Source organism: Heteronotia binoei, chromosome 16 (genome assembly GCF_032191835.1).
Source record: "Heteronotia binoei isolate CCM8104 ecotype False Entrance Well chromosome 16, APGP_CSIRO_Hbin_v1, whole genome shotgun sequence".
NCBI lineage: Eukaryota > Metazoa > Chordata > Lepidosauria > Squamata > Gekkonidae > Heteronotia > Heteronotia binoei.
In genome coordinates, this window is record NC_083238.1 from 60,405,783 (window position 1) to 60,426,563 (window position 20,781).

Here is a 20,781-nt window from a genome sequence, read left to right on the forward strand (position 1 = left end):
TGGCAGAGATTGTCCTTGAAAGGGCAGCTGCAGTGAGAGTCCTCTCAGCCCCACCCACCTCACAGGGTGTCTGTTGTGGGGGAGGGAGATAAAGGAGATTGTGAGCCACTCTGAGAGTCAGAGTGGAGGGTGGGATATAAATCCAGTATCATCATCATCATCATCTTCTTCAGTGGAACAGGCTTCCTCCTCAGGAGGTGGTGGGCTCTCCTTCCTTGGAGGTTCTTAAACAGAGGCTAGATGGCCATCTGACAGCAATGAAGATCCTGTGAATTTAGAGGGGGCAGTATTTGTGAGTTTCCTGCATTGTGCAGGGGGTTGGACTAGATGACCCTGGAGGTTCCTTCCAGTGCTACGATTCTAGGATTCTACCTTCAACAGCATTTTACCTGTGAGTCAGGCTCTTCTAACGTGCTCTTCCTTGCCCACCCTTCCACCTGGCCAGCCCTTGGTCTTGTGTTCTGTGTCTGCAGCAGCACAAGTTTCCTGCATTGTGCCGGGGGTTGGACTAGATGACCCTGGAGGTACCTTCCAACTCTATGATTCTGTGATTCCATTAATCTATGATTCTGAGTCCTCGCCATTACATTGACCAGTTACAGGAGGATGGAAGAAAAGGTGGTGGGAATATAAATAATGTTCCTTTAGGATTACAGGAGACTTGTTTAGAAGCCGGAGTGATGAAAAGGTGCTTGCGTGAGCTGCTGTCTCGACTTCTCAGCTCCCGTACTGGGCCCATGAATGACCCTTTGGGTAATTTGTCAACTTGATGTGCTGTTTATGTTGTCTGACTTGGGACTGCAGGAAGCTAATTCCCGTTCCTTTATTAAAGCGGAGGAAAGGGAAATCGAAATCCGACATGCAAAGTACAGAAAATGCACGGTCTGCCCGTACCCTCCAAAGAATGAAAACAGGTTGACAGTGGTAACCTTGGATATGAAGAAGAAGACAACATTGGATTTATATCCCGCCCTCCACTCCGAATCTCAGAGCAGCTTACAATCTCCTTTATCTTCCTCCCCCACAACAGACACCCTATGAGGTGGCTGGGGCTGAGAGAGCTCTCCCAGAAGCTGCCCTTTCAAGGACAACCTCTGCCAGAGCTATGGCTGACCCAAGGCCACTCCAGCAGGTGCAAGTGGAGTGCTCTTCTCTGGAAAGAGAAGCATGCTTTTGTCATGATTCCCCTGTGCAAGCACCAGTCGTTTCCGACTCTGGGGTGACGCCGCTTTCACAATGTTTTCACGGCAGACCTTTTTACGGGGTGGTTTGCCATTGCCTTCCCCAGTCATCTACACTTCCCCCCCAGCAAGCTGAAGACTCATTTCACTGACCTCGGGAGGATGGAAGGCTGAGTCAACCTGGAGCCGGCTACCTGAACCAGCTTCCGCTGGGATCGAACTCAGGTCGTGAGCAGAAGGCTCCGACTGCAGTACTGTAGCTTTACCACTCTGCACCACGGGGCTCTTTGTCATGATTAAACAGAGATTAATTGACATGGAGATTCAAGACCATAGAAGTCTTGCTTGTGGGCACTGTTTTCCTATGCAATGTGGGATTCCTTTTAGTGCTTCGCTTGCAGAGTATTTCTCTTGTTTGATTGATCCCCGTATTCGAAGGGCGTTTATGTTGGCCCGTTTTAATGTGCTTCTCTCTGCCATGTTATATGGGAGATTAAAAAAAAAATACCGCTCTCTGATATACTTTGTCCCTGTGGGTTGAAGGAAATCAAAGGCTGTTATTCTGTAGATTCTTCTATGACTTCCATGCGTCTTATCTGGATCTTAAAAGAGCCCCGTGGCGCAGAAAGTTAAAGCTGCAGTACTGCAGTCCTAAGCTCTGCTCACAACCTGAGTTCGATCCCCGGCAGAAGCTGGGTTTTCAGGTAGCCGGCTTGAGGTTGACTCAGCCTTCCATCCTTCCGAGGTGGTCAAAGGAGTATCCAGCTTGCTGGGGGCGGTGGGGAGTGTAGATTACTTGGGAAGGCAATGGCAAACCACCCTGTAAAAAGTCTGCCATGAAAACGTTGTGAAAGCAGAATCACCCCAGCGTCGGAAACGACTGGTGCTTGCACAGGGGACCTTTCCTTTCCTATCTGGATCCTATCTTGCAATCCCTGGAGGGTAAATCTGATGAAAGCAAGATAGTGAGTTTACTAGCCTCAAATGAGACTGAAAACATCGACGTGGTAAGGATGGTGGCTCAGTGGTAGAGCATCTGCTTGGTAAGCAGAAAGTCCCAGGTTCAGTCCCCGGCATCTCCAACTAAAAAGGGTCCAGGCAAATAGGGGTGAAAAACCTCAGCTGCCAGTTTGAGCCGCTGCCAGTCTGAGCAGACAATACTGACTTTGATGGACCCAGGGTCTGATTCAGTACAAGGCAGCTTCATATCTTCATATATGTTCATATGGTATTGCAGAGTTCCTTCAGTGCGCTTACAGGAAAAGAAGTCTGTTTAGAATGTTTAATTAACTCGCTTTTCTTTTCCCGCTTCCCCGATTTGATACTGTTGTTGTGCCAATAAAGGTCCTGCGACTGTGATGTGGCCTTCTTAGCGTTCATTTCAGTACAGGCACAATGGCGACGTTTGCCTCTTCCAGCGTATGAGAGTCCTGTAGGATGCCAACTCAGGGTAATGAAATTCCTGGAGATTTAGGGATGGCGTCTGGGGAGGATGGAATTTGGGGATCCGGGAGGGACCCCAGCAGGGGGTCACCCTCCCAAACAGCCGTTTTTTCCAGGGAAGCCTTTTTTGGAGTTCAGTGCCATTTTGAAATCTTACTGGAGACTTTCTGTCCCATTTGTCCATTGGGAATTGGATGGGCAGCCTTTGGACGCCTTGAAAAAGAATCTCGTGCGTTTTGCAGCTTTTTGCAACTTATTGATGCATCGGAAACACTTTGATATTTTTTCCGAGCTTTTGCCTTGGGTTGAGAGAAGTGGTTGGAGCAGCCTATGCTGGAAGGGGATTCAAAGCAGGGATAATGCAGTTGACCTCCTGTTCATTGGGACTCCTTTGATGGAAGTGTGAAACTTTGGGGGAATTGTCATTGCTATTTAGTCTTCTATTGAACATATCTGTATAAGAACATAAGAGAAGCCATGTTGGATCAGGCCAATGGCCCACCCAGTCCAACACTCTGTGTCACACAGTGGCCAATACACACACACACACACACAAACACTGTGGCTAATAGCCACTGATGGACCTCTGTTCCATATTTTTATCCAATCCCCTCTTGAAGCTGGCTATGCTTGTAGCCGCTGCCACCTCCTGTGGCAGTGAATTCCACATGTTAATCACCCTTTGGGTGAAGAAGGACTTCTTTTTTTCCGTTTTAACCCGACTGCTCAGCAATTTAGTTGAATGCCCACGAGTTCTTGTATTGTGAGAAAGGGAGAAAAGGACTTCTTTCTCTACCTTCTCCATCCCATGCATAATCTTGTAAACCTCTCTCATGTCACCCCGCAGTCGACGTTTCTCCAAGGTAAAGAGCCCCAAGCGTTTTAACCTTTCTTCATAGGGAAAGTGTTCCAACCCTTTAATCATTCTAGTTGCCCTTTTCTGGGCTTTTTCCAATGCTATAATATCCTTTTTGAGGTGTGGCGACCAGAACTGCACACAGTACTCCAAATGAGCGCGCACCATCGATTTATACAGGGGCATTATGATACTGGCTGATTTGTTTTCAATTCCCTTCCTAATAATTCCCAGCATGGCATTGGCCTTTTTTATTGCAGTCACACACTGTCTTGACATTTTCAGTGAGTTCTCTACCACGACCCCAAGATAATAATAATAATAATAATAATAAATTTTATTTATACCCCGCCCTCCCCTGCCGAAGCAGGCTCAGGGCGGCTAACAATACGGTGACCAATGGTGCACCAACAATAAAACAATTACATTAAAAACATTAATGTAAGATCTCTCTCTTGGTCAGTCTCTGCCAGTTCACACCCCATCTACTTGTATTTGTAGCTAGGATTTTTGGTCCCAATGTGCATTACTTTGCATTTGGCCACATTGAACCTCACCTGCCACGTTGACACCCACTCACCCAGCTTCAACAGATCCTTTTGGAGTGCCTCACAATCCTCTCTGGTTCTCACCACCCTGAACAATTTAATGTCATCTGCAAACTTGGCCACTTCACTGCTTACTCCCCACTCAAGATCATTAATGAACAGGTATGATTTTATTTCTATACATTCTTAGTTATTCGGTCACTATAACCTTGGTTGTGCTGTCTTTATCCAGCCTGGAGATTGGCAACCCTAGAATTTCCCTGTTTGTGGCTGGAGAAACCGAACCAGAATTGAATGTGGTTTCTACCAGGCCTGCTTTATTTCATCTGCCATAACAAACCGCCACGTATTACTCCAGGCTATCATTTCCAATAATTCGTTGTTTCGTTGCACACAAGATAAGTTCCAATTTATCCTCATTTGGAACACCAGTTGGGTAAATAGAATCCCCCAGGAATCTGTTAAGTCGTCGTTTCTGCGTTTGTAAAGGAGGCTTTTCGATTTGCAGCCGGTGTGTTCACGACACCATAGTGGGCATATTAGACGTATGAAGGAAAACGTCAGGGAAATTAAATGGCAGGAGTCTTTCTGGAGATATGGAATGGGCCTCAGGGGAGGTGGAGGCTTAACATTACTGATTAAAATGAAACCCTGAAGTCTAGAGTTGTGTGACATTATTCAGCAACAGGCTGTTGCTTGGAGCCCTTTTTATGAGATGCACCGCAAGAAGGCAAAGTGGACTTTGAAAATATATGTAAGCAGGGGCCGTTTCATAGAAAAATCGGTGGTGGAGCTCATTAGCATAACTCATTAGCATATGCTGCCCCTCCCCCACCAGCCAAAAGCAACCGGACACAAGAAACACTCTGTGTCACATAAGAACATAAGAGAAGCCCTGTTGGATCAGGCCAATGGCCCATCCAGTCCAACACTCTGTGTCACATAAGAACATAAGAGAAGCCATGTTGGATCAGGCCAATGGCCCACCCAGTCCATCACTTTGTGTCACATAAGAACATAAGAGAAGCCATGTTGGATCAGGCCAGTGGCCCATCCAGTCCAACTCTCTGTGTCACATAAGAACATGAGAGAAGCCATGTTGGATCAGGCCAGTGGCCCATCCAGTCCAACTCTCTGTGTCACATAGGAGAAGCCATGTTGGATCAGGCCAGTGGCCCATCCAGTCCAACTCTCTGTGTCACATAAGAACATGAGAGAAGCCATGTTGGATCAGGCCAATGGCCCATCCAGTCCAACTCTCTGTGTCACATAAGAACATAAGAGAAGCCATGTTGGATCAGGCCAATGGCCCATCCAGTCCAACTCTCTGTGCCACATGAGAACATAAGAGAAGCCATGTTGGATCAGGCCAATGGCCCATCCAGTCCAACACTCTGTGTCACATAAGAACATAAGAGAAGCCAGAGAGCTCTGGCTGACCCAAGGCCATTCCAGCAGGTACAAGCGGAGGAGCAGGGAATCAAACCCAGTTCTCCCAGATAAGAGTCCCAGATAAGGGCTGGACTGTGGATTGTACAGAATGCTTACCATGAAAAAATTCAGGACATTTGATAAGATGTGACGTAACGAGGCCCTTTGCCACCAGCAGATCCCAAGACTGTGATCCTCAGCAAGCTTACTTTGAAGTAAATTCTCCTCCCCCCCAAAAAAAATCAATGAGAAATGCCTTGTCGATGAATTTCGGGCTGGCTTACTGTGTTTCGTTAATTGAGTTTTCTCAGTCGACTGGTTCAGTCTTCTAATCTCCTTGAAGCCGTGTCCTGTCTACCTCGTTTACTATTAATCACCGCCTTTCTTTGGGGTGCTACTAATCCTCTTTGTTGCAGATTTCACACCATCTCAGTTTGAAATAGCTCACTCATGCCTCTTATTTTTCATGCCGGTTCTTGGGGGAATCGGCATGATGCCACGACGATTTAATCCCTTCCCTTGGTTCTCTTTATCTCCTCTGCTTCTTGCTATCATCCTATTGGTAGGGCGGTTTAAGGGCTGAATTAAAGTTGACTCTCCTCCCTGCTATGGAAGGATACTGGGTGACTTTGACCAAGTCATAGCGTTGCCAGGTCTGGCTCAAGAAATATCTGGGGACTGGTGGAACCAGGAGACTTTGGGGGTGGAGCCAGGTTATGACAAGCACGGTTGAACTCCGAAGGGAATTCTAGCCATCACATGTAAAGGGACCGCATGCCTTTTAAATGCCTTCCCTCCACTTGGAAGTAATGAGGGATGGGGTTCATAGATTGGACCCCCTGGTCCAATCTTTTTGAAACCTGGAAGATTTTTTTGAGGAGAGGCACCAGATCCTATGCTGAAGATTTTGTGCCCCAGACACCCCCAGATTGATTCTCCATTATACCCTATGGGAACCAGTCTCCATAGGGTATAATGGATTGCCCAGCAGACATTTCCCCTCCCTCCACTTTCTGAGAACCCTAAAGTGTAGGGAAGGCCTCCAAACCAGGGGATCCCCTTCCCTCAGCTGGGGACTGGCAATCCTAGCACCATGACCTACTTCACAGAATGGTTGATGGAGCAGTAGGGGGGGGGGGGGAGAGAATGATATGCATTGCCTTCCTTACATTCTCTCCCTCTCCCGAAATACTAGAACTTGAGGACATTCAATGAAGCGGATGGGTAGTAGGTTCAGGATTGACAAAAGGAAATACTGCTTGGCACAGAGAGTGATTAAAATGTGGAATTCGCTGCCAGAGGATGTCGTGATGGCCAAAGGAATCACTTTTAAAGGAGATTAGATAGATTCAGGGAGGATAAGTCTCTCAGCGGCTACTAGCCTTGACTGAGCTCGTTGAGGGAAGTGCGCAGATTATAAATAGAAAACGTTGTATGCGTGGGTGGCTGGATGGATGCACTAATCCTCTCAATGGAGAGCCAGTTTGGTGTAATGGTTAAGTGTGCGGACTCTTATCTGGGAGAACTGGGTTTGATTCCCCACTCCTCCACTTGCACCTGCTAGCATGGCCTTGGGTCCGCCATAGCTCTGGCAGAGGTTGTCCTTGAAGGGGCAGCTGCTGTGAGAGCCTTCTCCAGCCCCACCCACCTCACAGGGTGTCTGTTGTGGGGGAGGAAGATAAAGGAGATTGTGAGCCGCTCTGAGACTCTTCAGAGTGGAGGGCGGGAGGGAGGTTGTCCTTGAAGGGGCAGCTGCTGTGAGAGCCGTCTCCAGCCCCACCCACCTCACAGGGTGTCTGTTGTGGGGGAGGAAGGGAAAGGAGATTGTGAGCCGCTCTGAGACTCTGTCCTTGAAAGGCAGCTGCTGTGAGAGCCCTCTCCAGCCCCACCCACCTCACAGGGTGTCTGTTGTGGGGGAGGAAGGTAAAGGAGATTGTGAGCCGCTCTGAGACTCTTCGGAGTGGAGGGCGGGATAGAAATCCAATATCTTCTTCTTCTTCTTCTTCTTCTTCTTCTTCTTCTTCTTCTTCTTCTTCTTCTTCTTCTTCTTCTTCTTCTTCTTCTTCTTCTTCTTCTTCTTCTTCTTCTTCTTCTTCTTCTTCTTCTTCTTCTTCTTCTTCTCCTCTAAATCCCAGAGCCAGGAGGCAACATCAAGAGAAGGCCTCAGCCTGTATATCATGTTGGTGGCTATCCAGAGGAACTGGTTGACCATTGTGTGAGACAGGAGGCTGGACTAAAGGGACCATTGGTCTAATCCTGCAGGGCTCTTCTGGCATTCTTAGGAAGGCCTCAGCTTCTCTGTCCTGTTCTTGGCCCTCCAGATAAACTTGTTGGCCGCTGTGTGAGACGGAGGCTGGACTAGATGGACCCCTGGTCTTATCCAACAGGGCTCTTCTTGATGTTCTTAAGAAGGCCTCAGCCTCTATGCCTTGTTGTTGGCCCTCCAGAGGAACTGATCGGTCCCTTTGTGCGACAGGATGCTGGACTAGATGAGCCATTGGTCTGATCTAGCACAGCTCTTCTTGGGTTCTTACCTTTAACTTCTTGCAGGAAGGAAGTGGAATTAAAAAGTGGACCTAAACAGGAACCTGTGATGTTTATTTTATTTCTTTTGAACATTGGCCTACTCAGCCCCAGATGACATTGAGAACCAGACTGATCCATGCGCTTCCTCTCAGTTCTTGCAGTTTGCTTTTGTGTAGCTGAAGAGGAGCCACTTACAAGCATGAGAATGTACAGACCATCTCTGGAGTGGTCTGTATTTGTGGAATGCCGCTATGTGAAAGACGCTGAGGAAGTGTTTGTTTCAAACGCTATAGGGCTGAAGAGCACTTAAAAGCGAAAAAGACAATGATCAATGGGTTCTGTACCCACTTGAGTGTTGGAAGTGGCAAAAGTAATGAGAGAATTCTGAAGAATTATGTTGAAAAATGACTGCATCTGTTTTGCACTGAAAACTGATTAGTTTAGGGCGTGAGAGCCTTGCTGTGCAAAGATACCCCTTGTCTAAGCATTAAAACTCAGTGGGTTAATTTGTCATAGGATTGCATGGTGAGTTACAAATCAGAAAGTTTGTGGTCCATACCTTACCTGTTCCCTAGGCAAGCCGCATATGCTCAGCCCCCTGCCCTGAGTAACATGGAGTTATAATGCTGGACAACCTGACTTGTTTCGCTGTTAACCTTTGGGGAGGGATGGTGGCTCAGTGGTAGAGCATCTCCTTGGTAAGCAGAAGGTCCCAGGTTCAATCCCCGGCATCTCCAACTAAAAAGGGTCCTGGCAAGTAGACGTGAAAAACCTCAGCTGGAGACCCTGGAGAGCCATGAATGGGGGTGTGGCTCAGTGGTAGAGCATCTGCTTGGTAAGCAGAAGGTCCCAGGTTCAATCCCCGGCATCTCCAACTAAAAAGGGTCCAGGTAAATAGCTGTGAAAAACCTCAGCTGAAGCAGCTGGCAGATAATACTGACTTTGATGGACTGAGGGTCTGATTCAGTATAAGACAGTGTCACATGTTCATATGTTCAGTGCATTTCCCAGCACCGTTTTGTTTGTGTGTGTGCATGTGTGTCTCTGTGTGTGTGAGTTGCATGTTGCATGGTATACAAACAGTGAAGGCATATAAATGGCATGGAAGTGGTGTAGAAATAGGAAAAGAAATAACAGCAGCAATTACAATGGAGCAGACTCAAACTAAAGGGGTGTATCTTGCCGTCTGCTTCCACAAGCATAAAAGCAATTGTGTTTGGGAAGGTATCTTTTTAAAAAAATTAAAATAATAAGAAGGAAGCTGTTGCATGAAGGAAACCCTGTGGTTTTCAGGCAGCTCTTTTGGCTTCCGTAAGGCAAAGCCCTAGCACCAGAGCGTGGGTGTAAGAGTATGTATAAGAAGGAACCTAGACACCCAGAGAGTGCAACTGCAGTAAGAACAAAGACTCGAGCAATGGTAAGTACTCACAAATGCACGGGAATCATGCCACATCTGGCGCAACTCTTGCACAGTGATCCTTGCGTTAACGGAGCACTTCTTGGGTAGACTTCAGCTGTGCATATGTTGCTTTGAATATAAGCCAACGACGATGTACAAGGTCAAAGTGAAATGAAGATGGCCTTTTCTGCTCATCCCTGCTTTGGAAATGGGAGCCAAATCGGGAGTGACCTTTTGATAATTCAGAAATGGATGGCTGCAGACGGCATCATTAATGCACCAATGTTTTTCACCCAGTCCCAGGCTGTTGCAGGGAAAACAGCTTTAAGATAGCCTGGGCATAAGAATTGTTGCAGGCTGGTAGGATGACTATAATTAGCTATCCATTTTATCAAACAGATTGCCATCTAAAGGTCAATAGGACTTGAAATGTTTTAATATTTCTATGATTTTACGTTTTTCATGTCTTAATGTATTTTTTTATATTTCATGTATATACATGGACATGTAAGCTGCCCTGAGCTTGCTTTTGGCAGGGAGGGTGGGATATAAATTGAAATAAATAAATAGATAAAATTGTTGTTCAGTCGCACAGTCAAGTCCGACTCTTTGCGACCCCGTGGACAAAGTCAACGCCAGGCTCTCCTGTCTTCCACCATCCTCTGAAGTCTGCTCAAATTCATTTATTTATTTATTTATATTGGGATTTATACCCCGCCCTTCGCACCGATGTTCATGTTTGTTACATTTAGCGTCAGGATCTTCTCCAGGGAGTGCTCCCTTCTCATTGGGTGGCCAAAGTATTTGAGCTTCAGCTTCAGCATCTGACCTTCCAGGGAACAGTCTGGGTTGATTTCCCTTAGGACTGACTGATTAGATCTTCTTGCATTAGCCAGGGCTTTTTCTTTGTAGCAGGAACTCCATTGCATATTAGGCCACACACCCCTGATGTAGCCAATCTTCCTGGAGCTTACAGGGCTCTTAGTACAGGGCCTTGGGTAAGCTCCAGGAGGATTGGCTACATCAGGGTTGTGTGGCCTAATATGCAAAGGAGTTCCTGCTACGAAAAGAAGCCCTGTAATTAGCCATAGATTCAGGTGGGGTAGGCATGTTGGTCTGAAGCAGTAGAACAGATTTCAAGTTCAGGGACATCTTTGAGACCAACCAAGTTGTACCTTGAATAAAAGTTTGTTGGTCTTAAAGGTGCCACTGGACTCAAACTTTGACCGATTTCCCACTAGCCTCATGCCGCTCTTCTCCGCGGGGCTTCCATCGGATTTCACACTATCTGTCCCGGGGCCGCAACTTGCTTCTCCTTTTTCATGCGGCAAACAGAAACTGGCTTTTAGAGGATCTTTTTTTTGCTGCACAAAAGAGATGGAGTGAGTCGCAGCCTCGGGGGCAGCTTGTGCGAAATGCGACGGAAGCCCCGCGGAGAAGAGGAGAGTGAGAGCGAGGGAAGCCTAGTGGGAACTTGGTCTTAGTTCTTCTATAATTAGACACGTTCTTTTGCTTCTCCTTTTGCAAGAGGAATTCTGGCAGCCTTTGTGCTACATTTTACTGGGGGGGGGGGGCGGAAATCTTGGCACAGATTTTGAAAAGTAATCGGCCTGAGACACGAGCTAGAACAGATGGTGCTAGTTCCAAGGCAGCCTTGGTGCGCTGTGCAAAATCCCACAGGTTCATACGTCTCTGAGGAATGCTTTGCAACTAACCAGTGTGAACTGCACAGATTTACGCTTGCCCCCTGTGATTTGTGACCTGTGGCTGGTTAGCCAAAATTCGATCTGGATGATTCGTTGATACGGTAAAGTTGTCGCTTGTTAAGTAGGTGGCATTTCTTTCGACCGGACTGAAAAACTAGAAAACTATCCTGCTATCCCTGCAGATCTTGCTTAACCAGCGCAAAAGGCATGTGTTTTCCTCCTGGGGCTGAGTTTACGACTTCCCTGATGGTGCTAATCAAGTTTAATTGCATCCAGAACAGCTGTAGGTGGAAGAGATTTGAACCTTACATCTTCGGGATGTATTCAGAGGCTGATACAGAACTCAAAACTCCTTTTAGGCTAGGGTTGCCAAGTTCGACTCAAGAAATATCTGGGGAATTTGGGGGTGGAGCCAGGAGTAAGGGTGTGGCAAGCACAATTGAACACCAAAGGGAGTTCTGGCTATCACATTCAAAGGGACCACGCTCCTTTTAAATGCCTTCCCTCCATTTGGAATAATGAAGGATAGGGTCACCTTCTTTGGGGGCTCATAGAATTGGATCCCCTGGTCCAATTGTTTTGAAACTTGGGGATTATTTTAAGGAGAGTCACCAGATGCTATGCTGAAAATTGGGTGCCTCTACCTCAAAAGCAACTTCCCTAGAGCTCCAGATACTCATGGATCAATTCTCCATTATACCCTATGGGAATCGTTCTCCATAGGGAATAATGGAGTGCCCAAGAGACATTTCCTCCCCTCACTTTCTGATGACCCCGAAGTGGGGGGAGGCCTCCAAAACGGGGATCTGCTGCTGCACTTGGTTTAGGCCAGTACCTTCAAATGCAAATAATGAAATGTAGATGGGGAGGGACGGTGGCTCAGTGGTAGAGCATCTGCTTGGTAAGCAGGAGGTCCCAGGTTCAATCCCCGGCATCTCTAACTAAAAAGGGTCCAGGCAAATAGGTGTGAAAAACCTCAGCTTGAGATCCTGGAGAGCCACTGCCAGTCTGGGTAGACAAGACTGACTTTGATGGACCCAAGGAGGTCTGATTCAGTAGAAGGCAGCTTCATATGTTCATGGTTCAATCCCCGGCATCTCCAACTAAAAAGGTCCAGGCAAATAGGTGTGAAAAACCTCAGCTTGAGACCCTGGAGAGCCGCAGCCAGTCTGATTCAGTATAAGGCAGCTTCATATGTTCGTATGTTCATATGGGTAATCTTGGGCTTCCTACTGTGTATTTTATATGCAGCAGTCTTCAACTGAAGATAATCTAACAGTCCATCCAACCGCAGTGCTTGATTACCTGGATGGGCAGTTCCTTTCATGGGTCTCACGAAAGAGTCTTTTCATAGCTGTCTCATTTCAGACGCTAAGACCAAATCTGGAACCAGTTTGTGCAAAGGACGTGTTCTGCCAGAAATACGAAAGAGCCACTCATGCAGTGGGGACAACTTGACCCCTCTGTGTAATGTGTGAAACAGGCCTCGAAGTTGTGAAATGAGATGAATTAAGTTACAAATGAATGAAATAAAGCACTCTCTGTGTTAGGGATGAGTCACAGGAAGTCATTGTTGCAAGATATGATTGTGACCACTATGGCTTTAAAAATAGAATCCAGCAAATCCATGCTGTCTAGATCTGTTAATGGCTATTTGGAAGTCGATGCTAGTTTTGGCCTACCTTTGGGGCACAGGCTGGTCAAGATTGACCTTTGATCTGATCCTATATTTGTAATGTTTGTAGGGGTAAGCGTCCCCAACTACAGGTAGCAAATTTTAACTGAGTTGGATATCTAGATCTCCTAACACTGACCCAGTGCTCCCTCTAAGTTGTGGAGTCTTGTGAACAAAAATTCTGCTTTGTGAGCTACTAGCAATAAATTTGTGAGCGATTGTATAAATTAGTTTGTATAAATTGTTTTCTGTGGCCACGGAAGGTAGAACCAGAACCAGTGGGTTGAAATTAAATCAAAAGAGTTTCCGGCGCAACACTAGGAAGAACTTCCTGACCATTAGAGCAGTTTCTCAGTGGAACAGGCTTCCTCCTTGGGAGGAGGTGGTGGGCTCTCCTTCCTTGGAGGTTTTTAAGCAGAGGCTGGATGGCCATCTGACAGCAATGAAGATCCTGTGAATTTAGGGGGAGGTGTTTGTGAGTTTAGAGTGGTTCCTCAGTGGATCAGGCTTCCTCGGGAGGTGGTGGGCTCTCCTTCCTTGGAGGTTTTTAAACAGAGGCTAAATGGCCATCTGACAGCAATGAAGATCCTGTGAATTTAGGTGGAGGTGTTTGTGAGTTTAGAGCAGTTTCTCAGTGGAACAGGCTTCCTCCTTGGGAGGAGGTGGTGGGCTCTCCTTCCTTGGAAGTTTTTAAACAGAGGCTGGATGGCCATCTGACAGCAATGAAGATCCTGTGAATTTAGGGGGAGGTGTTTGTGAGTTTAGAGCAGTTTCTCAGTGGAACAGGCTTCCTCCTCGGGAGGTGGTGGGCTCTCCTTCCTTGGAGGTTTTTAAGCAGAGGCTGGATGGCCATCTGACAGCAATGAAGATCCTGTGAATTTAGGGGGAGGTGTTTGTGAGTTTAGAGTGGTTCCTCAGTGGAACAGGCTTCCTCCTCGGGAGGTGGTGGACTCTCCTTCCTTGGAGGTTTTTAAACAGAGGCTAAATGGCCATCTGACAGCAATGAAGATCCTGTGATTTTAGGGGGAGGTGTTTGTGAGTTTACTGCATTGTGCAGGGGATTGGACTAGATGACCTTAGACTCTATGATTCTGTGATTCTAGTTTGTTTATTTATGAATGAAAGTTCGTGAGCCCCTTCCCCCCCATCAAGTTACTATTGATTTTGTTGGGAAATTTTGTGAGGGGAATTGTTTAAACTTTCCCAGACAGTTCAAGGGACCACTGGATCACAAAAGTAATTGAGAGATATTTAGTATTGAAATATATATATATTATTTCTAAAGGGATAGGGACATTGCCATTGGGATGAAAATAATAACACTATAGACTACATCTTTAGTCTTATCACTAACAAGCTTGGTACTCTGTCAGCTCTCCCAGATCCAAAACTGCCAACTGCTCTTCTTTAACCGTCATTATCAACCCTCAGCTTAACATTCCATCAGCTCTCATCTGATTGGCAGTGAGCCAGATATCCCTTCCTGAGTCAGCTAAACAATACAAACTAGGACTGCCATGTTCCCGGGCTGGACGGGGTTTCTCCTGCCCTGGAGGTGGGGGGAATCTTTCCCCGATGTCTATCAGAAGTGACATCATTGTACCAGTGATGTTATGCACCAGGGAGCATCCAGGAAAACTCTATGGTTTTCCCAGACGCTCAGCAATTTTGGAGGAAAACTCCCAATTGCTAGAGCAGTGTTTCCCATTTGCAGGGTCACGACCTGGCACCGGGCCATGGAAGCCTCAATACCAGGTCACAAGAAAAGCCAAAGCTAGCCCCCCCCTCCAGCAAAGCATGGGCTCTGCTATGCTTCCTTCCTTCCCCCATCTCTGTGTTGTGCAGAGAAAAGCTCACCTTGAAGACTGACACAGGCTGCAAAGCCTGAGCTCTGTTTTCCTTCCTTCGTTCCCCCATTTCTGTGACAGAATTCCTGTCTCCCAGCTCCACCCCCAAAGTCTCCTGGATCCACCCCCGAATTTTAGTGGGCCATGAAGGAGATGTGTTAAAATAACTGGGCAATGGGAAAAAAAAAAGTTTGGGAAGCCCTGTGCTAGAGCATCCGGGAAAACCAGAGTTTCCCCAGATGTTCCTAGAATGGCTGGCGCAATGACGTCCCTTCCAAGTGACATCATCAGACTGCACGTGCTTTGCACGCACAAAAACAGTTTTGCACCAGAGGCCATGGGGGGATTGGCAACCCTAATACAAATTGGTAAACATTTAACCCTATAATGACTGAACTTTCCTTAATAGATGCTGATCCCTCCACTAGCTAAATCTCTGAGTCCACTGGGCTCTCAAAGAACTGTTGCTTCTTGGGGTAAGTTGTAGGTAAGACTCAGACACAGGTATGGGTCACGTATCTGGAAAACATAATTCATGAAGCTGCCTGTTCCTGTTGTGTATTGGTTGTTTTGACTGCTGGTTTGTTATGACTGTTAGTTGGCCTTGAAGCATACTTCATTGTCCTCTGGGACCCTGAGGCCTACATTCTGATTGGCTATTCTTTTAGAGACAGCCAATCGGGATGCAAGGCATTTTCTCTCAGGAAATGCAAATGACGCATCCTGGAGAGACCAGTAGGGTGGATTGCTGCCCACATAAGGGGGCGTGTTTAACTCAGGCCAAACGGATATAAGGAGCGTTGTGGCCTGTTCGTGTTCAGTTCTGCTCTCGTTCAATAAACGTTCTTGCTTACCTCGAGCTGACTGAACTCACTATATAATACTGCCCTTGGTGAAACAGGAAATGAAACGTGTACTGCCTCCTGCTCCAAAATAACATTGGCTGCCGCTTGGAAGACTTAACTTCTTATGCAGTGATGGAGTCTTGTGTTTCTCGGTACAATATATCTTTTATTTTCCCACCAAAGTGGGATATCTGAGTTCCGTTGTTTTGGAAAGTTCCCTTCAGACCTTGACAACACCTGTTAACATGTGCCTGGAGGATATTTTTCCTGTTTTGGAGAAGGCAGGGTGGGTTTTTTTTCCGTCTTGGCTAAAATACTTGAACATGCACATTTGCCCTGGGGACGCTGGCTCTTCATCCGGTCTTCGGCGAAAGCTGTGCTCGGTTTTAGAGAGATTAACCTGGAACATCTGTCCCTCTCACTTCCTTGGGGGCTCCTAATAATCCCAGCCTAGGAGCAAAAGCTGCTCAAAATAAGCTAATCAACACCTCGGAGAGCAGTTTTATACAGAGCAAATTGCCCTGGAAATAGTTAATCTGCACTTGCCGTATGATACAGTTATTGTAAACGTGGTGTCAATGAAGTGCTATCTCTGGGGTCAGAGTCAAAGGAAATAGATTTTTTTGCAAAACACTTAAAAATTAAAAGTCTGCGAATGCTGTATAATTGAACTTTGGGAGCGGGCAATTAAATTGGCTGAATGTGTCAAGGGCTCGGTATGGGTGTGATAAGGAGCGTGCGCTTGCGCACTCATGCATATGAGATAATTTTGTTAGAATGTGATCGGAATAACTAATGGGAACCGCAAGGGATGCTACTATGTTTTTTAAATTCTGTGCGATTCTCAACCAGGCAAAAAAGTTGAATGGCTTTCTAAGAGCCAGTTTGGTGTAGTGGTTAAGTGTGCGGACTCTTATCTGGGAGAACCAGGTTTGATTCCCCACTCCTCCACTTGCACCTGCTAGAATGGCCTTGGGTCAGCCATAGCTCTGGCAGAGGTTGTCCTTGAAAGGGCAGCTGCTGTGAGAGCCCTCTCCAGCCCCACCCACCTCACAGGGTGTCTGTTGTGGGGGAGGAAGATAAAGGAGATTGTGAGCCGCTCTGAGACTCTTCGGAGTGGAGGGCGGGATATAAATCCAATATCATCTTCTTCTTCTTAAGGAGGGCATACATGAAGCTAAAAGGTAAAGGTGGTCCCCTGTGCAAGCGCCAGTCGTTTTCAACTCTGGGGTGACGTTGCTTTCACAACATTTTCACGGCAGACTTTTTACGGGGTGGTTTGCCATTGCCTTCCCCAGTCACCTACACTTTCCCCCCCAGCAAGCTGGATACTTCCGACCTGGAGTCAACCTGGAGCCGGCTACCTGAACCCAGCTTCTGCTGGGATCGAACTCAGGTCGTGAGCAGAGAGCTCCGACTGCAGTACTGCAGCTTTACCACTTTGAAGCTGCCTTCTAGTAAATCAGGGCAAAACCTCCAATTCCCCGTAACTCAAATTCATAATAACCAAAACTGTGTATTGGTTGCTGTAGCTTTTCTGGGCTGTTTGGCCGTGGTCTGGAAAATCTACAACAACCAATGGGAAATCTACAACTATCCCAGAAAATCTACAACCAATGGACTCTGGCTGTGAAAGCCTTCGACAACAAAACTGTGTAGATAATTATGTATTTATATGTACGAAAATTCTAGTATGCAGGTAAAATGCACACTCCAAGGTCATCTGACTCATCCAATTCAAACAAGTAAAGGTGTCAAACAAGGCTGTATATTAGCCCCGCAACTTTTTAATTTGTATATTAATAGCATTGTAGGGTATTTTACCGACCCCGGTCTGCATCCCCCTAAGATTGGGAAGATTGCTGTGCCCATCTTGATGTATGCAGACGACGTGTTACTACTGTCAAGAACCCAAGTTGGTTTGCGTAGGTCGCTCAGAATGCTTTCTCTCTTTTGTCTGGACACTGATCTAGTCGTTAACAGGGACAAGTCTAAAATTATAGTCTTCACTAAAAGATTCAGAGAAATGATTTGGCGTTTCAATGATGAAAAACTGAAACAAGTTAAAACATACAAATATCTGGGGGTTGTTTTTCATCATACAGGATCGTACCAAGGGCACATTGACAACGTACATTGTAACGCCCAACGCACGGCGCTTGCTCTGCAGGAGTTTTACACTTCCAAGGGCGCTTATAACGCCTTAGCGGCGATTAAGGTTTACAATGCTAAGGTTATACCCCAATTAATGTACGGAGCTGAGATTTTCTTGTATAATAAAATAACTAAATTGGAGATGGTTCAATCGAAGTTTGTACGATGTATCCTACAGGTGCCAAAATATGCCTCATCTATTGCAAATAGGCTGGAAACGGGGCTTCCAAGCCTCTCCACAGTAATGTGGAATAGAGGTTTGAGTCTCCTTCTAAGGGTGCTGGCGAATCCGGATGATATAGTACATCAAATCTTCTATGACTCATTTGTTAGCAATTGGTTGAGGAAATTAAATTCCAAACTAGAGGAATGTGATCTGAATATTGATTCCCTAGCCCTTATGTTCAAGAACGGGGCAAAAGTAATTATCAGAGACCGATTACTGGAATTGGAGTTAAAACAATCTCTGGCCAAAGTTGGGGGGACGTATATCCCAACCTTTTTTACAAGTGACCTTAAATGTGCCAGGTATCTAGAAAAGATACAGCCAATTAAGATCAGGCGGATGCTGTCCTTGGCACGCCTGAACATTCTTGACACAGCAGTACTGAGGGGCCGTTTCCACAAGATCCCGTTAGAAGACAGGATCTGTCCGTGCGGCCTGGAGGAGGTCGATACGGTTCCCCATCTCATTCTGAACTGTCTTTTCCATACAGAGGCAAGGTACAGACTTCTGCGGAACCATCTAATGCTAGCTAAATCTTTAAATCAGGCCCAAGTCATTTACTTCCTCTTAGGGGATGGGAGTGATCAACTTTCTCTGGATCTTGCTAAGTTTCTATATGTTACTGACCTTGACAGGAAGAAATTTAATGCTGTTTATATTTGAAAGAAGATGCCCTTAGTTAAGTGTTGCCTACGTCAGATAATTTTATTACTATTTTGATGGTTGTACATAGTTTTATATTGTTATGTTATATTTTAGCTTGGTGTTGTGTTGTACTGTTATTGATGAGTTGTGTTGTTGTTGATTGGCCTAGAGCCGCAATAAACTGACTGACTGACTGACTGACTGTATTTATATGTCTCTATAAGTACTGATTAATCATATACAAAAGCTAGTATTGTTCCTTTCAATGTTGCCAAAATACTACAGTCTCTTTACAAAATATTCCCAGCAATTTACTGTCGTAATATATAGAAACACAGGTCCTTATGAATTGTACAGTTCTCTGGTTGAAAATGGCTGCTTTGGAGGGTGAATTCTACAGGATTGGACCCTACTGAAGTCTCTCCCTTCTGAAAGCCCACACTCCCAAGGTTTCAGCCCCAAAATATCCAGGTATTTCCAATCCCAGAGCTGGCAACTCTATATCAGAAACAGGAGCATGTTAGTCCTTGCTAATAGAACCTATAGACTTATTGATGGTGGTGGGGAGATGGCTGGTCAAAGATTGGGATAAGAATAGTGGAGGCCAGTAGAGATGATAGAATAGTGGCTGACGACAGACCAAGCTAAAAGTCCCCTGTGCAATTGGTTGTTGTAGAATTTCTGGGCTGTGTGGCCGTGAATTTGGCAAACTAATAGAGGATGGTCATAAGAACATAAGAGAAGCCATGTTGGATCAGGCCAATGGCCCATCCAGTCCAACACTTTGGGTCACACAGTGGCAAAAAACACACATATATATACACACTGTGGCTAATAGCCACTGATGGACCTCTGCTCCATATTTTTGTCTAACCCCCTCTTAAAGCTGTCTGTGCTTGTAGCCGCCACCACCTCCTGTAGCAGTGAATTCCATACGTTAATCCCCCTTTGGGTGAAGAAGTACTTCCATTTATCCGTTTTAACCTGACTGCTCAGCAACTTCATCATAAGCCCACGAGTTCTTGTATTGTGAGAATGGGAGAAAAGTACTTGGTCACTGGTCATTGCTTGTTCCCTCTAGGTCTACAGGGCTGTTTATTGTATCCCTTTGTATAGCACTGAGGTGGTTTGACATGTCCAGCTTCAGTGGCAAGCCATGACTTCACTTATGAACATCAGAAGAGTCCTGCTGGATCAGACCAGTGAGGGTCCGTCTGGTCCAGCCTCCTGTCTCACACAGGGGCCAACCAGTTCCTCTGGAGGGCCAACAGCAGGGCAGAGAGGCTGAGGCCTTCCTAAGGACATCAGAAGAGCCCTGCTGGATCAGACCAGTGAGGGTCTGCCTAGTCCAGCCTCCTGTCTCACACAGGGGCCAACCAGTTCCCCTGGAGGGCCAACAGCAGGGCAGAGAGGCCGAGGCCTGCATAAGAACAGAAGAGCCCTTCTGGATCAGACCAGAGAGGGTCTGTCTAGTCCAGCCTCCTGTCTCACATAATGGCCAACCAGTTCCTCTGGAGGGCCAACAACAGGACATAGAGACCAAGGCCTGCATAAGAACATCAGAAGAGCCCTGCTGGATTAGACCAATAGTCCAGTTCCTTTGGAGGGCCAACAATAGGGCAGAGAGGCTGAGGCCTTCTCCTGAGAAGAATATAAGAACAGTCCTGCTGGGTCAGACCAATAGTTCACCTAATCCAGCCTCCAGTCTCACACAGTGGCCAACCAATTTATCTGGAGGGACAGCAACAGGGCAGAGAGGCCAAGGGCTTCCCCTCCTGTTGTCTCCCCGGTCTGAGATCCAGAGGATTAGTGCCTCTGATTGTGGAGTTTTCGCTCAGTCACCATGGTGAATAGCCATTGATATCCTCCATGGATCTGTTGAATCTCCCTTCAAGACTGTTTATTCCTGTTCTAGTTCGTTTGAACCCAGTAGTTTTGGCCCGGTGCGGACGGCGGCTCTGCAACTGCCTTCTTCACACTCATCCCCACCAAGTCAGCTCACAGCCAACCTTTGGCAACCCCGAAGGGTTTTCAAGACAAGAGACATTCAGAGGTGGTTTGCGTCACAACCCCAAACTTCCATGGTGGTCTCCCGCCCAGACACTGGCGACTGCTGACTCTGTATAGCTTCGGAGATCGGGCTAGCCTGGGCTATTGACGGGGCAAAAATCCAACCCCAGTTGAGGACCTTTATGTCTCACTGAAGACTCATTGCCACATTCTGAAGCTGAGCGTGTGAGAAAACAAAAATCAGAAGACTCGAAGAGCTTGGAGCCTTCCCTCCGTTGAAGTCACAGAG

The 20,781-nt window shown here is 46.5% G+C and overlaps 1 protein-coding gene and 1 non-coding gene across 2 annotated transcripts in view; both read left to right on the plus strand.

Annotated features, from left to right (window-relative positions):
- The window catches only part of PLCL1 (phospholipase C like 1 (inactive)), a 313,880-nt gene that overhangs the window by 177,434 nt on the left and 115,665 nt on the right, over positions 1-20,781 (plus strand). The window lies entirely within an intron of this gene.
- TRNAT-GGU (transfer RNA threonine (anticodon GGU)) lies at positions 8,788-8,859 on the plus strand. Its single transcript has one exon. It is a non-coding gene; the product is annotated as a tRNA-Thr (tRNA).